The sequence below is a fragment of the Tasmannia lanceolata genome, unplaced genomic scaffold (assembly GCF_043159265.1).
Source record: "Tasmannia lanceolata isolate RefF3 unplaced genomic scaffold, GAP_Taslan_0.1 ptg000002l, whole genome shotgun sequence".
Lineage (NCBI taxonomy): Eukaryota > Viridiplantae > Streptophyta > Magnoliopsida > Canellales > Winteraceae > Tasmannia > Tasmannia lanceolata.
In genome coordinates, this window is record NW_027518679.1 from 15,332,184 (window position 1) to 15,355,421 (window position 23,238).

Sequence of the window (23,238 nt, forward strand, 5' to 3'; positions counted from 1 at the left end):
CTGAAGATGATTTAAAATAGACTCCACTTCTTGGGATTCCGATATTTCTAAGAAGTTGACGAAGGGGCACGTTCCCTTCTCCTTTTTTGTTCTGAATTTTATCTTCTTTTTTTTCATTCTTTTTCTTTTTTCCCTTCTCTCTTTTTTTTGCTTGGATGTCAGGAAGGCCCCTACTCCTTGAATGCTCTAACTTGAAATTCCATCAGAATGTTCGGCCCAAGTATTCTTTTGGGGTTCATGTTCTAAGATTGTGACTTTGTTGTCCGAGAGTCTTCTCTCAATCTTTTCATTATCTTTAGTTGGTGTTTGATGCTCCTCTGAAATTTTTGCTTCCTCGACCTGATGTCAAAAGCTGAGGGAGACTTATATTGAACATTGCAAGGGCACGATCCCGGTTTATCCACTTAGGACGCAACAAGACTTCTTCAAACCCTCTAAATAGGTTTATCGATTCTTCGCGCTCTTTGGGAGATAAAGTTTTGCCAATCCATATTTCTCGAGTCTCGGATTTCGATACCACTGTCCACAATTTTGATTTCATCTTCAAGTGGCTTTGCTCGACGCTCTTCCTCTCGTTTGACCATCTTTCAGATCTCGAGGGGAGTTTCATTGGCATCCTCGTCCGAGGAGGGTGAGGGTGTTTTAACTTGTTTATTGACATTAAATCCAAGAGTGAACATATAGGGAAATTGGACACTAAAAACACATCTTCATACTGAAGAGTTTATGTACATCAGTGATGTTCGACACGCGACAATGGGCTTTACATCAAACTCGACAGAAGGATGGAAACTAACTCACAATAAGAAAGACAACCAGACTCACCATACTTAGACTTGACACTGACATGATTAGACCTATCAACTTTGACAAGGGAGTTGGTATGCAAACAACAAAGAACAAATTTCAAAGATGTGACACTTTTTGGAGGCAATTGACTAGCGCTGAAAGTTCATGGACAACGTTCCTTCCTTAATGATGATAATGGCTGGAGAGATCGACCCTGGAGTTAGAATCACAGAAGGGACGGCCATATAATGTCTTGTCAACTTGGCTCAAGCTGATCCATTGACATTGGTAGGATTTTCTCTGGCATTATGTTTTCAAAGAGTTCAAGCTCTAACATTTTTCCTTGTCCTTTTCAATTCACTTTCTAGCCCCGGGGTGGTACAGGTAAAAGTGGTAAGATCTATGAAGGGTTGAATGGGTGGAATGGTTCCTATGGTGGGTGAAAGAGATGCAACATGGTTAGGTGCAGGGTTTTCAGAAGCATTTGAGTTCGAGAAGAACGAGGGGATCGCCGTCTATCAGGTCCTGGATTTCATCATCATCTCTCTCATTTCTGCCAGGACGAGACTCTCAGTAGACTCAACCATCTAGGCAAGGTGAGAGGTGAAATGGGTGAAGCAGAATTGCAGTTAAGCCTTGAAGATGGATGAGGCCAAGTGGATTTTGAAAAGGTGATTCTTTTGAGAGCTATGATTGAGCAACCAGATAAGACTACTATCATGGACATCACAAACACTAGGCTCAATAAGAAGTAATCACATGGCACTGTAATGTGTAAGTTGAAACAAAAGGTAGTACAAACACATCCTTCCCTTAGATAAAATTCGGCATCATAACAGTTATAAGAAGGGGTCATGACGACCTATGAAACCTAAAAGAATAGCCATCACACTCAAGGTGTTTCAGATAAAAATCCGACAGCATGACAGCCTTACCAAAGGATCTTGGCATGGTAAACTCATGATTTGTCAATAACACTAAAGGATAAGGGCCACACTTAGAAGGTTTCAATAAAATTTGGCAGCATAACGGCCCTACAAAAGGATTGTGGTAAGGTAAACTCATGGTTTATCAATAACCCTAAAGAATAGAGGTTAGACTCAATATATTCTGGGTAAAATCCGGCAGCATAACGACTGTACAAGGAGATGTGGTAAGATAGGCACATGGTTTGGCAACAAGCCTAAAAAGATAGTGATATCACGCTCAAGGTACTTGGAGAAAATCCGGCAGCATAACAGCTATGCAAGGGGATGTGGTACAGTAAGCACATGGTTCGTCGACAAAGCTTAAAGGATAATGATCACTCTGAAGGGTTTTGAAAAAAAATCAGCAGCAAGATGGCTGTACAAAGGGGTTTAAACAACTAAGTATAGAGAGTACGCTGACAAGGTCAACATGAAACACTGCTCTCAGCAATAACACACACTTTGGCAGTGATAGTGGCAAGATAGACTCGCAATCGACATGTGGAACACGATATGATCATGATCAATCCAAGGATCTCGCCCATGGTTGATAAATCATGGCTAAAAGAGCCAAGAATCTGATGATAATCCACAAAAGGTATAGATAGGAATAATTGATTAGATTATGAAGGAAAACCTAACTAAGAAGTAAGCCCTCATCTAGTAAATAATATGTATACATATATTTATGTATATACATCCTAACTAGGGGCACCAACCCTAATCTAGCGGAGTCAAGATCGTCTTGACTCATGACAGACTGGTGAGTTTACTAAAACCGCATTTGTAGCCATACGAGGTAAACTACCCTAGCCTATAGATATGACAAGGCTTCACATGTGTAAGCAACACATGTTCGTCCCTATATGCAAACAAAGGACACATGCAATATAGAGAGGGGTAAGGATGAGGTCCACCTGGCCTGATGCATAGTTACTTGTATACCGTGACTATCGCCTAGTATACGAACTAGGCCTGTTTTACACACGAAGTGTCCAAGTGTTGAGTGTACTACTGGTGCGGTGATGCTCTAGAAGGTGGGTATAATCCTCACGGCTCTTGCTCATAGTACCCCCAATAGGTCATCTGATATCCATCCAGAACAAACCATAGCAGAAAAGTAACTACAAAACAAGATAATATATGTAGGGATTAGAGTGGTGTATGAGCCCTTGTTTTATTACGCACCTATTTGGTGCCCCTGGTTTTCTAACGATAAAGTTCACATTTGAAATAATTTTTTACCCAAAACTTCTTCAAAATTAATTAAAATGGCATTTTTATCAGAGTTAGGCATAATCTCAAGAGATCCCCAGCATAGTTGCTAGCCTGTGGACCCGCGTTCTCGAAGCTGAACCCGAAGGGGCCTCTCTCAAAATGGTGCCCTCACAGCTTGAGTGACGATATATACAATACCTCTTGATTCGAAGACTAGCTCGGAATAAAGACGTACCTAAAATATGAAAGAGTCACCATCCATGGAATACGGCCATGGAACCAAAAATCTACTATGTGCAATGGATAAATCCAGAGATAATTGGGTCCGTGCCTGATTACAAACGATGAAGATATTAGGCACCCCATTTGCCCGAGCGCACTCGGTTTCTTATGCCATTTATTATTAACTTTTGAAGAATTTTGGGTGAAAATCATGTGAAATGAGAACAAACATCTCCGAGAACACGCTAGCTAAGCATGCGTGACCCAGGGATGGGCAAAAGAAAAGAAAACATCCAAGTCCTAATGAGAGTTGATATCAGTGTCATCTGACATTGGATTAAACATCAGAATGTTTCGTCTCTCAAAGAAGGGTAGAAAACTATTGCTTATCGAATATTAGATAACCTTGCTACCGATCTCCACACATCACATCTAGTCCTAACTCATCACATCTAAGAAAATAATAAACATACACATGCGCATCTACATCTAAGCAGGTAATAGTAATGATAAGGAGCATATATGATAAACTAGAATAGCAGGAAAGCAGTAAAAGAGCCACAACTAAGCATGATAATCAAGAAAAAAGCAAGTAAATAACGTTACAGCTAGGCATGCGAGTAAACAAGTAAAGTAATAAAGAAATAAAAATGCTACAGTAAAGCATGTAAATAAATAATAAAGAAAACAATTTAACACTACAGCTAAGTGTGTAAACAGGTGAGACTGTGTAAAATATATATCTAAGGAATAAACAATCAAGACAGATAAGAAAACACACTATCATATATCTACGCAATAAACAGTGACAAACATTATGACAAATTTCTAAAACTCTAAACAAATAAAAAAAATGCAACAGTATCCCCTGAACTTAGATGACCAGCCATCCAAGCTGCCTACGTATCCAAGCCCCTTTCTTGAATCAAGGTTTACGTAGTTATGTGGCCTATTCTAAACTACGATGCCTATTTGTGCCTAGACCACTAAAGTAGACTTGACCATCCTAAAGACTTGACTTTATTGGTGATTAAAGCTTCTTGAATGTGATTAGTTAAGTTGAAGTTGATTGTGCATTTTAGGACTCCCTATATGTCCTAACTAAATGCAAGTTATCCTTAAACTAATGCAGGTGGTCCTTACATCCTAATGCAATTAGGCTGTATCATTGGGAAACAATGGGCTAACTACGTGAATCCCAGTCTAGCCATCAACCGACTATACGCTAAGCTATATAGTCAAACTGACAGCACAAGGGCTCCTAACTCTAGGACTCTACTAACTCTAGGATAGACTTCAAACTCTAAAACTCTAAACATATAGGACAAACTCTTAATTCTAGAGGAAGATCTTTTTGAAAACAAGGCTTACTGAAAAGATTTTTATTTTTCAAGGTTTTTGAAAGGTTTGAAAAGTTTTATTTGAAAGTTTTGACTGAACTTGGGACAAAAATCCCAAGCTGCTTACGTACCTCGTGCAAGAGGATCAAGCCAACGTAGTTTGGAAACAGACTTTTCGAAAAATGTTTTTGTTATTTTTGCTTAAAAAAGAGTTTTTTTACTCAAAAGGACAGACCTCTAGACTAATGAAGGTAGGACAGAATCTTAGGACTCTATGAAGGTAGGACAGACTCCTATGACTCTACAACGGTAGGACAAGCTCCTATGACGTCATGTAGATGAGACGGAATCCTATAACTCTATGAAGGTAGGACGGAATCCTATAACACTATAAGGTTGGACAGACTCCTAAACTCTATGATGGTAAGACGGACTCCTAAACTCTATGATGGTAGGACAGAATCCTAAACTGTATGAAGGTAGGACAGAATCCTAAACTCTATGAAGGTCTATAAAGAGGAAGAAATCCCTTAACCTGCGAAAACTCTAAGGCAGAAAGGAAAGAGATTGGCTGAAGAAGCATTCTGTCATAGCCAGAACCCAAACAGAAATCCAAAACCAAAGGAAAGCTAGAAAACAAAGGAAACCCCGAACCCTATAGAGATCCCGAGAAGGGAAAGAAGGAAAGGGTTTTATAGAAATTTGTGCTTCGATCTAACAACATTTTAAAACTGGAGATAGAAAAGAACTCTGGATTATCCCTTGATAAGCACATAATCCAGCCACCAAGACAAGAGCAGATTTAAGAGATGGGTCATGTTTAACAAAGATATCCACACCTTAACTTTTAGGACAAAGGAGATAAACAACCATAAAACTGGAGGTTAAAATCATACCAGTTATGAAACATAATCTTCAGGTCATATACTCGGGTACATAGAAATAGATGGCCATAACCATCTTTGTAAAAACCCCCCTACTAATTTCAAACTGAAAGCTATATCATCAGCATTATCTTACCAATGCACAAATGGTCCGAACTCTTACACTTCACAAAGAAATAATCTCGAATCACATGCTCTACACAACTATGAAAGAAATTTCAGTCACTTTGTAGAAGTTTAAAACACCTTGAACCTACACATGTTACGTGGGGATATTCAACAGATCATAGACCCAAACATACATAATCAGGAAGTCTCGATCGGTTTGTATACACTCCAAATCTCATAAGAAAAAATTAAATGCTATCATCAGAATCTGAGTAACAATGATATCAAATCCAATATATGACGAACAAATTCAGTATGGCTCCTATTCTTGGTAAAATATTTCTCTTCTATAGAAGGAAGACGAGTAGAAGTTCAAACACACTATTTAAACAGACAATATGATTCAGACACAAATATAAGCACAAGCTCCACTTATCACAAGCCTGACAAACCAAACGAAATAACCGAACAATGTCAATATTTTCAATCAACGTATGGATAATGATCAAAGGCAATGAAAGAGAGTAATAAATGTATTAAACCCACAAAGTTATGAAGCATTATCAAACCAATTTATCATCACAATATTGCCATCATAACTCTGTTGTCTGGTTGTGGGCTTAAATCTTAATGCATTTGGATCCATAGCCTAGAAATCAAATGAGAACGAATTTGTTGGGCCATTTTATCTGTGACATTCAAGTATAATCAGATTCCCATCTACATAGAGTATTAGAAAAATAAAAAATCAAGGTTTAAAGATTGACTATGATAGTATCGTTCGAGGATCAAAACCACCGATAAGAAAATCGAATGAAAAACAGATCCATAGGCCAAACACCATACATTCCACGAAGAAGATTGTAATAAGAACATCTACACAAGCATTAAACCAGAATAAGGAGGGAATAGAAATGATACCTGGGTAAGTAGCACTGATCTGACCTCCTGTGATGGGGTGAGCACATACAGAGTGTGACGGAAATGATAACGGCCGGAGTTGTAATGAGATGCCGGCGAACCTTTTTGAAATACAAGGTGACAACCCAAGAGGGGGGAGGGTGAATTGGCTAATTAAAATTTTGGGGCCTAATTAATTGGATTACTAAAATCAATTTACCAATTAACCCTTAACATGTTTATCCCTTGATCAATCAATAAAGATATTAAAAGATAGGGTTTAGATGTTACTTTAAGCATGCATTCACTAACCCTTGTTTGCTTAAAACATAGATACAAGTTGGGTTAGAGATTACCAATCACCACAATGTGCAAATGAGAAGGAGAAGAAGAAAGCATACACAAGGCACAAGATTTATAATGGTTCGGTCACAACTTGGCCTACTCCACTTTTCCAAGTTTTCCTCCTTGGGGTTCTTCACTAACTAATAAGATTCTTCAAAGGGCGAATCTCAAAGCCTTACACCAACTCCTTCTTCAAAGGGATCACACCCTTTTCTGAACGAAGCCTTTCCGAGGACACCTTTCTCGTACATTTGATTTACCTTTCTTTCCGGGCCAAATCAGAGACCCTCAACCATAGAATGAAGAAATAAAAGAAAGAAACTTTCAAATCCTCTTGATAGGCTGATTACAACATTTAAAGCTCACAGACTCTCCAAGGAATACATACAAATGTAAAGCCTCTGGAGATCCTCCTGATAGAATGTAAAAATCAAGTTCAAAGAGGTTTAACCTTTCATATAAAAGTTTAGGTTGAAGAAGATGAGATTTTGATCTTGCAAAAGGTTGTGTAGAAAGGTTTATGATAGTGTATATATAGCCCACAAGAAAATATGACCGTTTGGGGGTAAAACTGTAATTTACATGGTTGAAAAAGTCAACCTGTGAAAGCTCCAACGGATCTATTTCCCAGTCGCAACGGTCGACCGAGGCACGACGGTCGCCCGCCCTTATCGTGCTCTTCTTTTGAAATTCAAATTTCATACTGGGGAGGTCGACCGGCCATATGGCGGTCGCCCGGCGAGGGCTTACTCTTTGAATCAAATTTTCGCTCAAAATAATATCGCGGTCGACCTGACCCATGGAGGTCGACCGCCCACACCATACTGGATTGTTTCTGTTTGAAACAGAAACGTATTTGCTATCGCCCGACTTTCCCCGGTCGACCAGCCCGATAGAATTCGATATGGTCTGGATTTCTAGGTTCTATCTTGCGGTTGACCGGCTCTGAGTGAAATTCCATTTTAACTTTAAATACAGGGGCTTTTGGGCTATGGTCTTTGGGCTTTAGTCCAAGATTTTCAAACACATTTTTGGGTGTGTTGATGGTTTTAAAAGATGTAAAATGTTAAGTAAAAAAACTATTTTAAAAACCTTTTGAAAGTGCATTTTATATAAAATCAAGAGGACTCCAAATACATTTTAAAAATAAGAACCTTGAGTCTTCTTGGAATGTCTTGGCTCCTTTGCACTTTCTTGAACTTCTTCGGCTTAGGTGAACATCTTGACCTTGTCTTGGGTCTTGTGACATCCTCCAATCTTCACTGCATGTTGTGAAGTACATGAGGTGTCACCAATGACTTATTCAACTCCAAGCTTCTTCTTGACACTTGCTTAGGAAACTTGTGGGATCTTCTTGATGATGAGCTTATTTACTTAAACATCTTAAAATGAGGATATCTTCACTGTAGGTGCAAGCTCTTGGTTCCTTTGATCCTTGATCCATAAGTCATGTGTTGTGAAGAGTTGAGTACTGGCGATTATGGCATGAAAGATCTGTATACAACATAACATCTCAAAGCAACACATGAGTCTGTCAATGCTAATAAATTTGTGTTTGCTAGCATCAAAATAAGAAGGTAAGGTGAATGATTGAACCCATGTGCACCCTGGGGCTTACATTCTCCCTCTTTTTGATGATGGCAAACAAATTGATTAGGGAGGAAAGAGATTTCAACCACTAGATGAATAAGCCGCATGATATGATATACACAATAAAGCATAGCTCCCCCTCACTATATGCAGAAGTATAATTAATAACTGGAAAACATATTGTGCATATATAATTGGACTACCTAATCAATTCTCAAAATTCTTCCCCTTTTGGTAACAACCAAAAGGTAGGAATCAGCAAGTGAAAGTGCAAGTGGGGTGTTAAGATGAATAATAGCTTTGCTAAGCTATGTGCCTTGTACATGATAATACATGTAAGCTCTAGAAGGATGCTTATCAAAGAAAAACAAAAGTGAAATGCATGATAAGCCAAAATTATTATTTTTGTGTGTTTTTGATCAAATGATTTGGAAGTTAAGCACAATAATAGGGGCAGTAAACCATGTGAGCACATCACATTGATCTATATAATCGTGAAGATATAACCATTGAGTTCTCCCCCTATGAATTTGTCATAGGCCTTAGGAGAAACCTGTGTTGGAGGGCATGACAAGGTACAATGATACAAGGTGAATGATTTGTACACTTGGGATTTATTTACAACTTTTGAAGGGAGATAAGTATCTACCTAAACAAAGATATGCTTAGATCTATGACTTAATCATTTAAGTTTACAAGTTGCATTTTGATGGGGATTTCTTGTTATAGGGCAGAGAAGGCTCTTCCTGAGCATGAACATGCTCAAAACTTTAACATAACTTTTGAGTTTAAGTTTGTTTGACCCTAAAAGATTATACATTTATAAGTGACAAGTTCCCCCTGATTATGTGCAATTAATCTAAATGTAATTGACTCTAGCACATAATCCCATGATTTTTAATCACCTTACCCATTTCAATTTTTGCTCCATTCAAATGAGAAGTACACTTTGAATTAGAATGGATGATTATTAGATATAGGGTTATAAAGTTGAAACAACTATAGTCTAATAAACACATGGATACCAAAATAATAAACAATCACAGGAGAACATATCCATGGCAGCCAAAAGAACTCATGTATATATAAGATGAGGTAGGAATAAATTCCATATACATGAATGAATGATGGAAGAGACACAGCCTCTTCACATCACAACTACATGATAGAGATACACAAATATTGAGTGTGAGGGACAAGAGCTCATCACCACACAAAAAGATATTGTCACACAATCTCTGAGACATGAAAAGCAAAATAATGAAAACATAAAAAGCCCCTTAATAGGCAGATACCCTATTACATCCATAATCATGCCACACAAGGCATATTCATCCACATATCATAAAGCCCATACTGGGCATGTACAAACCAAAACAAAAACCCACATCAGGCATAAACATCATCCATGAAGAAAATGAAACATAATCCAACAACCCAAACTGGGTGAGAAGAACTAGAGAAGGATATCCTATCAGCACTATAGTATATCATTTCTGGTGTCCCAACTACAGTTCATCTGCTAACAAAAATTTCGTTGGAGAGTCCATCATGCCTTTGAAGGAGGCTGATCACTGGGAGGAGTCGAGGAGCAATATCGAAGCGGACTGGATCCTGATATAGCCTGTAATAGCTAGTCATGCTCTCGAGCTCTTGCTTTTCTGTCTGTTGCTACAATATCCATCAGTTGCGAATACTTAGTAGCCTTCTGAGTGTCAGCCCTAGCAAGTCGTCCTATCTCTGTGCTCATCTGGTCAATTCGTCTGACAAGATCCTCATATGATCTCTGAGGGTGAGTAGTTTGCCCTTGCTCATCTTCAGCCCGATCCCTTGGTACTTCACTAGAACCAACTCTACTGCTATCTCCTCCTGGGATATTTCTTATTCCCATTTGAATTAGGATAGAGGAATCGATTACAGGATCCGAAAGTGTGAAGTGGGCCTTCATCAAATCTACTCCATTATACTTTAGTAGTTTAGTGATGGGCATTCCATAGGGTACACCTCCTTTTCTCTTCTTGACTACCTTATCCATGAATCCTAAGATAATGGTACCGAGGTTCAGTCGAATCTTCTTAATAATACAGTAAGTTAAAAGGCTTCAAATAGCTTGACTGTATCAAGATTTTTGACTCTTGGAGTAAGATTGTGAATCACAACTTTATGGATTATTCTGGCCCGATGATTCATTTGATTAGAAATGACATTCAATTTTTCACCAGTAGGGGAGAAGGTTCCTAGAGTTTCGTAAACATCCTTCCATGTGAAGTGATGATTCTCAATGTCATCTTTTCCCCAAAAGAAGATTCTCTTCCCACTATTAGGGACATCCAGAATATTACAAATTTCTGCAACATTCCATATAAACTGTGATTTGCAGTAGTTATTCATTACTGCTTCTCCATGTGATATTAAAAGATTTGCATAAAAGAACTTTATAAGCTCGGGAAAGGTCAAGGAATTAGATTCTAGAAATATTACCCATCCTTGAGCTGGAAAGAGATTGAAGAGGTCAAACTCTATAAGATAAGTAATCTCGACTTTCCTTCCCGAGATGATCGGCCTATTCTTGAGAAGGTCGTACTTTTCTTATGCTTGTTGGTTGAAGAAATGTTCATTGGGAAATTCCTCTTCTTTTGATTTGCATCTTGGCCTCTTATCTTTATGCCCAAGCATCTTCCTTCTTGAGGATTCCATTCTAGGGTTAGGATTTTGTGAGAAGATTTAAGAAAGAAATGACGGAAACAGAGATGAGAGACAAAAGATGAAATGAAGAGAAGAAAATGAAAAGAAGAAGAGAGATTAGTAGAGATACTGTAAGGGAAATAACAAATAAGAACAATGGAGAGATTTAATGGAGAGAATCGACGAAGAAGGAAAGAGAATGAGAAATGGAAGAAGGAAAATGAATCAAACCTCACTAGAATCCTTTAATCTTGAAGCTTTGGCCCTGAAAATTGATTTAGAAATGATGAAGAGCAAAAACCCAAAGAGAAAAGCAAATGGCGAGAGTAAAAAATGAAACGACGGAAGCCTTTTTAAAGCAATTTTCGATCGTCGCGGTTGACGTGGCTATCGAGATCGCCCGCTGTGATGCTACTGTCTGTTTTTATTTTTCACTCGCGACCATCCGCAGTTGACCTGGTTAACACGGTCGTCCGCCGCGACGCTACTGTCCATTTTTCATTTTTGTCCAGATTACCTTCCGCGGTCGCACTCCAATGCTCGGTTGACCGCCACACCCCTGTTTTTAATTTCTTGATATTTTTCAAAGGATTTTGTGGACAAATCGATTTTCTCCTATTTTTCTCGGATTCATGGGATTCTAATAAACATGTAAACTCGATCCCTAGACTATGTGAGGACTCCTAAAAATTCATTTTTATTTTTCTATCATTTAAGCTCAAATGGATGAATGGACATATGTTTTCAATGAAGTCCTTTTTGGATGCACTAGATGAATTTTGCTAGATACACAATATGATACATGTTGATCTATATCTAGTACTGTTTGACATGTTAGCTCTTCTAGTTGTAGATGCTAAGTGCATATATGTGTGTTTTTGCACTTAGATGGATTTTTTCTAAAAGATTTTCAATAAAGTACAAGCATAGTCTAGAAAAGTAGTTTCTTGTTTTCTACATAGACTATGAGTTATATGATGTGATCATGAGGCTCAATAAGCAAGGATACATTCTATTAAATATATGACTAATGATATGTATCTATGCTTGATTATAAAATGATATGTCATTTAAGCACAAGTGATCTAGATAAACTGAATGTACTATTGAAATAGTATCTAGATAGAATTCATATGATATAGCAATAGAAGCACAACCCCATTAATAATTTTAAATACTGAGTTGAGTGGGGGATTTTGGAACCCAAATCCATTTGGTTCCAATCAAGTTTGTGTGTGGGAGTGTATCTTTTCTTATCCACATAAACTTGCTTGATTTCACAAATCTAAGCCTACACCTAGATTTGTGATGCCCTAATCTACCACAATATGAACATGAATAAGTGTGTGTAGATGAAGAGCAATTAGAACCACAAGAATACATATGATGACAAACATGTTTGTCCTTTTCTTCTTGTTTTCTTTGGTTCTTTATAGAGAGTTCTTTATTAACTAATTGTATCTCATTCAATTGACTTTCAAAGCAATTTGTTTGTTGAGATAAATTAGCTTTTAGTTTTTCTTCATTCTCGCAAATAAGTTTATATTCTTCATTTAAATTCTTGTTAGTGGTTTCAAGGCTTTCTTTTTCTTTTCCAAGGATATTGCATTGTTTAATTAAGTCATCATTTTTTTTTATCAAAATTTTGCTCAAATGACTTAATTTTTCATTTCTTTTCAAACAATCATTAACTTATGATTTCAAATTTTCAATTTATTTTTCTAAATCGGAAATTGAATGTTTCAAAGAATTTTCCTTTGCAAAAGGATTTTGTTGATTCTCTTTTTGTTCAAAAATAGTATTTTTATCATTTAAAAAGAGACAATCATTTTTCTCATAAAAATTTTCAAGATGTCCAAATATCTTTTGCATTGGAACATGATGAAATTTTCTCAAAAGCATTGGGACATAGTCCACAACATATTATAGTAATAGCTTTTGAATTTAATGAAAATAATTTTGCATCATTTTTAGTGCATTTCCTTGGAATAGAAAATCCCCTTTCAATGACATCTAAGATGTCAAAGTCTATGGATTTGAGATAGGCAAGCATTCTAATTTTCCAACCTCTAAAATTTGTTCCATCAAAAAATGGAGGAATTATAGCGGATTGGCCTAGCTCAAAATCCATTGGATTGTCACTGATCTTTATCTCTTGTAGATTTTGAATTAAAAAATCTCTTTAAGAGCCTTTGCTTTGATACCAAGTGAAATACAAGGTGACAACCCAAGAGGGGGGTGAATTGGCTAATTAAAAATTTGGGGCTAAATTAATTGGATTACTAAAATCAATTTACCAATCAAGCCTTAACATGTTTATCCCTTGATCAATCAATAAATATATTAAGAGATATGGTTTAGATGTTACTTTAAGCATGCATTCACTAACCCTTGTTTATTTAAAACATAGATACAAGTTGGGTTAGAGATTACCAATCACCACAATGTGCAAATGAGAAGGAGAAGAAGAAAGCATACACAAGGCACAAGTTTTATAGTGGTTCAGTCACAACATGACCTAGTCCACTCTTCCAAGTTTTCCTCCTTGGGGTTCTTCACTAACCAATAAGATTCTTCAAAGGGCGAATCTCAAAGTCTTACACCAACTCCTTCTTCAAAGGGATCACACCCTTTTCTGTACGAAGCCTTTTCGAGGACACCTTCCTCGTACATTTGATTTACCTTTCTTTCCGGGCCAAATCGAAGACCCTCAACCATAGAATGAAGAAATGAAAGAAAGAAACTTCCAATGCCTCATGATAGGCTGATTACAACATTTAAAGCTCACAAACTCTCCAAGGAATATATACAAATGTAAAGCCTATGGAGATCCTCTTGATAGAATGTAAAAATCAAGTTCAAAGAGGTTTAACCTTTCATATAAAATTTTAGGTTAAAAAAGATGGGATTTTGATCTTGCAAAAGGTTGTGTAGAAAGGTTTATGACAGTGTATATATAGCCCACAAGGAAATATGACCGTTTGGGGTAAAATTGTAATTTAAAGGGTTGAAAAAGTTAACCTGCGAAAGCCCCAAAGGATCTATTTCCCAGTCGCAGCGGTCGACCGAGGCACAGCGGTCGCCCGCCCTTATTGGGCTATTCTTTTGAAATTCAAATTTCATACCGACGAGGTTGATCGGCCATATGGCGGTCGCCCGACAAGGACTTACTGTTTGAATTAAATTTTCGCTCAAAACACTATCGCGGTCAACCAGACCCATGGAGGTCGACTGCCCACACCACACTGGATTGTTTCTGTTTGAAACAGAAACGTATCCGCGGTCGCCCGACTTTCCCCGGTCGACCGACCCAATAGAATTCGAGATGGTCTGGATTTCTAGGTTCCATCCCGCGGTCGCCCGGCCTAGCCCTGTCGACCGGCTCTGAGTGAAATTCCATTTAAAATACAGGGGCTTTTAGGCTATGGGCTTTGGGCTTTAGTCCAAGGTTTTTAAACACATTTTTGGGTGTGTTGATGGTTTTCAAAGTTGTAAAATCTTAAGTATAAAAATCATTTTGAAAACCTTTTGAAAGTGCATTTTATATAAAATCAAGAGGACTCCAAATACATTCTAAAATAAGAACCTTGAGTCTTCTTGGAATGTCTTGGCTCCTTTGCACTTTCTTGGACTTCTTCGGCTTGGGTGAACATCTTGACCTTGTCATGGCTCTTGTGACATCCTCCAATCTTCACTGCATATTGTGAAGTGCTTGAGGTGTCACCAATGACTTGTTCAACTCCAAGCTTCTTCTTGACACTTGCTTAGGAAACTTGTGGGATCTTCTTCATGATGAGCTTCTTTACTTGAACATCTTCAAATGAGGATGTCTTCACTGTAGGTGCAAGCTCTTGGTTCCTTTGATCCTTGATCCACAAGTCATGTGTTGTGAAGAGTTGTGTAATGGCGATTATGACATGAAAGATCTGTATACAACACAACATCTCAGAGCAACACATGAGTCTGTCAATGCTAATCAATTTGTGTTTGCTAGCATCAAAACAAGAAGGCAAGGTGAATGATTGAACCCATGTGCACCCTTGGGCTTACACTTTCTCTTAGATTTTCCTTTTCAGCTCAAAATCCCGACTCCCTCTCTGCTTCTAACGAAAATGAGGACCCCTCCCTCTCTCCGATTCTTCTCTGTTAGGGTTTCCAAAACCCTAACAATATGGAGATGGCTCTAATAACGGATGATGGAGGGGAAGATGGCAAAGGGGTTTGATGAGGGTTCTATAATGATGGCAGCTTGAGTAAGAAAATGATGGTTGCAATAGAAGAAGGTGGAGGTGGTGGCAATAGGGAAGCTGATTTGAGGAAGAAGACAACAGTGTAATTTGTAGAAGGGTCTGATCTGGGTAGAAATGGTGGTAGTGAGGTAATCGGATCATAGCAATGGTCGAGGTGAGGCCTCTCCTTCTCTCTGCAACTTCAAATAGGAAAATCTCATGGGTTTGGGATAGATGCTAAAGAAGGGTTTGAAGATGGTAATGGGGGAGAATTAGTATTGATGAATGGCAAGTGGGGGTGGAGAAGATGACGATGGTGGAGGCAAAAATGGTGTAGAGGTCATTGATCTTGGCGATGAAAGTGGGTGGCTGGAGGATGGGCAAAGGCCGGCTGGAGGATGGGCAAAGGCCGGCTGGAGGAGACGAAGTTGGGGGTCGAGTTCCCTTTCTCTCCCTCTCTGTTCTGTATTTGCAAATGAGAAGAGCCCCCCTTTTTCATGCCCTAGATCGAACCTTATAAAAGGGAATGATATTCCGCCCCCTCTTTTTCCCATGGGCAGCCTTCCCTAATATATTTATGACTATTTTTACAGCCAAAGGGGAGTGGCCTGGGTAAAGAAACAAGCGATAAAAAATGCCATGATCTATTTATTCTCCCTTTATCTGATGGGCACCCCCCATTCAGACCATTCACCCCCTGTTGTAAAAAAAGGAAATGTTATTTGCACAACCACGTTTTGATAATTACACTAATTGACCCCATTTTCAATTATTGCACCAACTTCCTTGTCTTTTATTCTGAAAAGAGGCTGATGTCAGCACACTGCACACCCAGGTTCTAATAATGGCACTATTCAGCTGGTCTCTTGTTTTGCATAAGAGAATTGATATCAGCACATACGTATTTGATAACTACACAAATTTGGCATGTCTTTTCTGCCATTTTTTGTCCATTTCACTTGAAATTTTGCGAGCGTCCTCCTTGAAACATTAACCATCCTTTAGGAACTTTACACTTGTCAACGAGCACCACAGGTAGACAACACTTTGGATTTTCCTCGCATTTGGGCCTAACTCCTCGGAAATTTCTTAAACTTTGAGACCTCGACTCTACTTTGGGGACTTTAGGGCCTTGTCAAAATGGGGTGTCTACAGGTGGGCATGTATTTAGCCACGCCCATAGATTACTTATAAAAGACAGGATGATTTTATCATGAAAAACAATTCTTGGCTGCCAAACGTGCCCAAAGTGTCTTTTTTCTGTTAGACTTGCGTGTGCAGTAATATAAAAACTCCATTTCAATCCTAATTGTTTATTGATTCTTTGATTTGTAGAGATTTTTGTATTTTAGCTTTTCTACTTTTTCAACAATTATTTAGAGAGATATTTAATCTATGATGACATCCCAATAAATAAGCCAAAACCATATCATTTTCTTCTAAATAGTGGAAAAAAATTATTTTCCTAAGAAAATTTTTTCCACCATAAATGTTTTTCCTACTATCCAAATTCAAACTCTGCATTTATTATGGTCTATTTGTAAGCTCTTGATATATTTGTCATTTTAAATTCAAGTTAGCCTCTTATAGGTAAACAATTTGGATGAACAAAAAACCGATGCTATCCTAAGCTTCTTTAGTCAGAGATTTCGGATGATTAAGGTTTTATTACCCTGCTAGGAAGACAACCGCTTCAGGGAGGTCCCTAACAACCCTCCATATGAGAAAAGTGTCCCTGCAAAGCTATTCAGATAGCTTATCTGAGCAGCTTCTTCAAAAACTCATGTGGCGCCACATTTTTTGGGTGATCCAAAGCATTCATTTGGAAGGCCCTTCCATGGATAGGGTGTATACAAAAAATGAGCTCTTTAGGATCATCGTAACCTTGACATTTGTGGAGGGAAAAAATGGTCAGAAACATTGTCTGTCCATTTTCCCCTCCACCTTTGATTGGGTTAGGATGATCCTATAGGGCTGATTTTTGGCACACACCCTATCCATGGAAGGGCCTTTCAAATGAATGCTTTGGATCACCCAAAAAATGTGGGCCACATGAGTTTTTGAAGCAGCTGCTCAGATAAGCTATCTGAGCAACTGCACAGGAATACTATTCTCTATTTTTATTATTAAAATAACTATATATTTAAAAAAAAATCAAATACCCCTTTAAATTGTTGCACTTGACAACATTATAATGGCTATTTTGGACAATTCCACAAAAAGTGTATCCCCGTATAATGGCTAATAGTATGACACCCATGCGATGCACAGGGCGACCGGAAAAAAAAAGTTAAGGTGTTTAGAAAAAACAGATGTCTAAGTAAAATGATGGAAGATAGTTTTCATAAGTTAAAGAGTCGAGAGATCTAATAAAAATTATAAGGGAAATGATTTCAGCGCTCCATTGTTTTGATAAACATGCGCTCCACTTGTTTGTCGCGTGCATTTAAAGGTCTTTAAGAGCTTTTTGAGAACCGTAATATTCCTCTGACAGCACTATAAATACTACACGATAAAAATTGGAGCCCCTGTTTATCAAAACATTGGAGTGCATAATCATTTCCCAAATTATAATCAAGAGATCATAGAAGCCATTAAAAAACAGATAATAGAAAATGCTTTTAAATCAATAGAAAAATTTTTTCAAGTACTTTGGTGTGTATTGGGGTTCACAAGCTTCTCGAGCATTGTATCTACTATTATTATCACCAAAATGTTACATGTGTAAGAGTAGGGGGCGAAATTTGGAATTGCAACCCCTTGGATAAACTGGGAATAGCATCATAAGAAACACTTACATAAGCACTTAACCAAAAGGAATCTGCAGGTTTTCTTTTTTTAGCTTATATGTGAGAGAGAGAGAGAGAGATCTAGCAATATATATATCTGCCTAAAATATTTGGGATTTCCATTGCAATGTAAAAAATAGTGCAAACAGGTTTGTATTACTGATTGACGGTATGATCAATCCAAGGGATGTGTCATTGACTCCATGATTGAACAGTCTGGATTATCAGACAACTCAATGGTTGAACGGGGTGGAGAATCAGACATGTGCCAATTACCTACAAAGATGGTTCATACATCCAAGTTTCGTTGTGTGACCTTAGAGATGTGAATATATGGAAGGGAAATGTCAATAACCCATGCCAATTACGTACAAAGATGGTTCATACATCCAAGTTTCGATGTATGAGCTGAGAGATTGTGAAAACATGTAAGGGAAATGTCAATAAACCAGAGAGAATGTTGGAAATAATCCGTGTAGTGGTTGAGAAGAAGATAAGAAGATGCTTCAAGGCCCGTAAACGCTCTCCTTAAGACGATATTCGCCCCCACCAGTAGTGTGCAAAGGGGACCACGAACTCGCCTCCAAGATACAATGAAGCCCGGTTCCAAACCGATTGCTTGACGATGTTCTGTACTGAATGGAATCAAGCGAGAATCACCTTTGAATTTTTCAAGTAATTGAGACCCAGGTGTTCTATTTCTGCAGAAAACAGAATACATAAAGAGAACTTCTAAAACAGTAAAAACAAAAACTTTGTAGGGGTTTAGAGAGAGAGAGAGAGAATTGTCCTGGAAATAGCAATTTTCCCAATTCCTTCCTCTTCAATGGCTCGCATTGTACAACAAAAGGGTGTCATTATTTGATAAGATTCCCACCCTACGTAGATTCTAACTCATGTTTTACAGTTTGGTGCTCCTTTGACTTCGGTCATGATTTTGATACTTAATGAGAATACAAAAAGGAGACTTGGATTATAAAATTGGGTTTAGACGTGTTTTATTCATTCTCATGATGTGCTTAAAAAGATGATTGTGTTGTAATTCAGCCTTCAATTCATCTTCATCAAATCTTGGACCCTTGACATCTCTTCATTGTTTCTCCTTCGGAGTTGGTCTAGGTATTCAAGACTCTTGTAGGGTTTTTGTGACCTCCCTCTGCACTCTTCATTTCTATCGTTCTTTTGAGCTTGTTCCCATCATTCGGGGTTGATTTTTTTAGATTTCCATGATTATCTCTTGTGTGTTTTCGGGATTCTCCACGAGTCTAGGGGTTCCATTGGTTTCGAGACCATTCTGTCGAGTTTAGGCGATGACGGAATGTTTCTTGAGCCGACCCCTTTACGCTTCTTGTCCTCCTTGTACTAGGATTTCTCATAGGGTGAAGGGGTTCCTCTTTCATTAGGACTACTTGCTTCTTATAGGGTTCAGGGGTTCTACCTTATCTTCTTTCGAGACTACTCTCTCACGTTCCTAGGGATCCCACTCTGGCTTCGGGATTCCATCGATTATAGGGACATTTCCTCGGATTTCTTCTTCATTCAGAGTCACTCTCCACATGAAGAAGAAACCCAAGTCCTTGTAGAATGATTTTTTATCCAGTCATTATTTTCTTGATTTTCTTTGTCCCAATTCCTTCCTCTTCAATGGCTCGCATTGTATAACAAAAGGGTGTACTTATTTGATAAGATTCCCACCCTACGTAGATTCTAACCCATGTTTTACAGTTTGGTGCTCCTTTGACTTCGGTCATGATTTTTTTACTTAATGAGAATACAGAGTGGAGAGTCGGATTATAAAATTGGGTTTACTCGTGTTGTATTCATTCTCATGATGTGCTTAAAAAGATGATCGGGTTAGAATTCAGCCTTCAATTCATCTTCATCAAATCTTGGACCCTTGACATCTCTTCATCGTTTCTCCTTCGGAGTTGGTCTAGGTATTCAAGACTCTTGTAGGGTTTTTGTGACCTCCCTCTGCACTCTTCATTTCTATTGCTCTTTTGAGTTTGTTCTTATCATTCGGGGTTGATTTTTTTAGATTTCCATGATTATCTCTAGTGTGTTTTCGGGATTCTCCACGAGTCTAGGGGTTCCATTGGTTTCGAGACCATTCTGTCGAGTTTAGGCGATGACGGAATGTGTCTTGAGCCGACCCCTTTACCCTTCTTGTCCTCCTTGATAGGGTGAAGGGATTCCTCTTTCGTTAGGACTTCTTGCTTCTTATAGGGTTCAGGGGTTCTACCTTGCCTTCTTTCGAGACAACTCTCTCACGTTCCTAGGGATCCCACTCGGGCTTCGAGATTCCATCGATTATAGGGACATTTCCTCATGTTTTTTCTTCATTCAGAGTCACTCTCCACATGTTCCTCGGGGTCTCTTTATTTTTCAGGATCCCATCGATTTTGAGAACACATCTTTGTCGAGCTTAGGCTATGACGGACGACAACTTCTTGAGCCAACCCTTAGCCCTTCATGTCACTCTCTTATCCCATCGCTTCTTATAGGGCTTAGGGGTGTCCTTTTCTTTGAAGGCCTCACTTCTTATAGGGGAGTTCCTTCACTTCCAGGATTGTTCTTCATGCGTTCCTCGGGATCCTCTTCGAGTTTTGGAGTTCCATCAATCTTGAGAACACTTTGTCGGGTTCAGCGACGATGGAACGTTTCTTGAGCCAATCTCTTCCATTACTACCTTAGAGTTTTCGTAGGTTAAGGGATTCTGAAATTCCAAGGGTGGTCCCGAATTGGCAACAAATAAGGAGTGAGAAATTAGGTTTCTACCGCGTTTCAATTCTTTTGAAAACTCAAACCCAATTTTGGAAATTAAGAGATCAACAATAAAATTCAAGCACACAAGTTAAATCTAAAGTGCAAATGCAAATAAAGAGCAAGAGTAAGAGAGATTGCACCCGAGATTTAAAGTGGTTCGGTCCTCAAAACGTGAGGCCTACTCCACTCCACCAACCAAACCCGTTGATGGCTTCACTATGTGATCTTCTTAACTTCGGCGAAGATCAATGCCGATTACAATTCCAACCGTCTTTAACCTTGGTGGCGATCTTCACCACGGAGAGTGGGCTACGCTTCTCCGAACACTCGCCCAATATAAAGTTCTTGAATAAGAAAGAAAGAACAAAAACAATCCCTCACAAGGGTTTTCAAATTGTAGAAGATGTACAAATTGAGCCTATAGATCCAAATCCTAATCTTAGAGGATGAGAGGCATAATCAAGTTTGATTCACTCTTTGGATGTTCAAATGAAGTTTTAGAGTGTTAGGATTGATTGTTTGGAAGTTGGGAATACCCATATATATATATAGAAAAACCCAAATATGACCGTTTGGTGGCATAGTGGTAATTCTGGAAAAAATACCAACGGATATAAATCTGACCGTTATTAGTGTTCTCGGAGTTCCGATAATTCTCGGAGTTCTGAGAAAAAATCTCGGAGTTCCGGGAATACAAACAGAACTTGAAAAATGTCTACTGGACCAAATCTCGGAGCTCCGAGGATTTCTCGGAGTTTCGAGCTCGGAGCTCCTAGAATTCTCTCGGAGTTCCGAGAAGTTTAAGTTGAGCAGATTTTCACTTCTCTTTTTGGGCTTCCAATTTCTCACCAACTTGGGATTGCTATGAGGGTTCCAAGGTGTTGGAACACCACAAGGACAATCTCTTATACATTTAGGGTGTACTTAATTATGCCTTTCAAAATCCTAAACTAGGATTGGATCTTAATACAATCTAATATAACTTTGATCTTTAATGGATTCTTCAAGTCTTCATTTGTCTTGGATCTCCGATGTCTTTGGCCTTCATAAGCGGTTCAATGCGAGCTTCTTTGGCCTCAATCCAAGCAATCTTGTCTTAGCACCAATGTGATGTACAACTTAGACAATCAAACACATTAGTGATCATAAATCACTTGTGTATTAGAATCATCAAAATAAGATGGGAATGCCAAGGTGGAAACCATTGGGCTTACAGATTCCCTCCTCTTAGAGTGTTTAACTAGTTAGGACCCTTTCGTAGTGACTAATTATGTAGTAGTTCTTCTTATAGGGTTTATATCTGTCCCTTTTGTTTAGAAGTTTACTCTTAGGGTTAGAAGCTTTCATCTCTCGTTTGTTTAGGGTTTTCCCTCGCAGGTTAGATATCGTCTCCTTTGGAGATTGATTAGGGCTCGTTAGTTTTGTTTTCGTCTCTTTGAGATTGTTCTTTTCCTTGGAATTTTAGTTCCCCCATTTTGATTTCTTTCCCCTTAGGCTTTACGGATCCCGTTTCCCTCTATAATACTCTACCGCGATATGGTGGGTCTAGAGGCTCTTCTATTGGATTCCTTTTATCTGGAAGGGTGTTAACACACTTTAGATGCCTAAAATGTAAAAACACTTGAAAATTTCAAACCACCAAAAGCATCAAAAATTGAAAAAACTGAAAAAACATTGGAACATTTTAAAACATTAAAAAACATTCGAAAACCAGAAACTTAAAAGATCAAAAACATTTAAAGAGTTTTAAAGTTTTAGTGATAGTTAGGAAAGTTTGTTTTCGAACTACGTTGGCTTGATCCTCTTTCACGAGGTACGTAGTGCAGCTTGGGATTTTTATCCCAAGTTCAGCCAAACTTTGTAAATAAATCATTTGAATTCTTTAAAAAACACAAAAATCTCTTATAAATTGTTTCCAAAAAGCTCTTCCTTCGAGTTAGGAGTTTGTTATAAATAGAGAGTTTTAGAGCTAGGAGTTTATCCTTGATTTCCTGTGCTTGTTGTGTGTTTGTGTTAGAGTTAGGACTTTGTCCTAGCTAGGAGCGCCTCCGTACGGTCAGTTGGCGATTCACATCGCCGACTGATGACTAGGTCTATGATGCGTTAGTGATCCCATTGTTTTCCTTAAGACACACAGCCTAGTTACACATAAGTTGTAGGAACCACCTGCATTAGCTTAGGGCTAACCTGCATTTACTTAGGACATATAGGGTGTCCTAAAATTCACAAGAAGATTTAATCACTAGTTCGGTCTTTTGGGTCGAGTCTAGGATAGAGGTTTAGGTGTCTTAGGCATCATAGTTTAGAATAGGAGAGAAGAACTACGTTGCTTTGATTCTCGTGGAGGCGGGGATACGTAGCTAGCTTTGGATGAATACCAGATCATCCAAAGAATCGGACAAAAT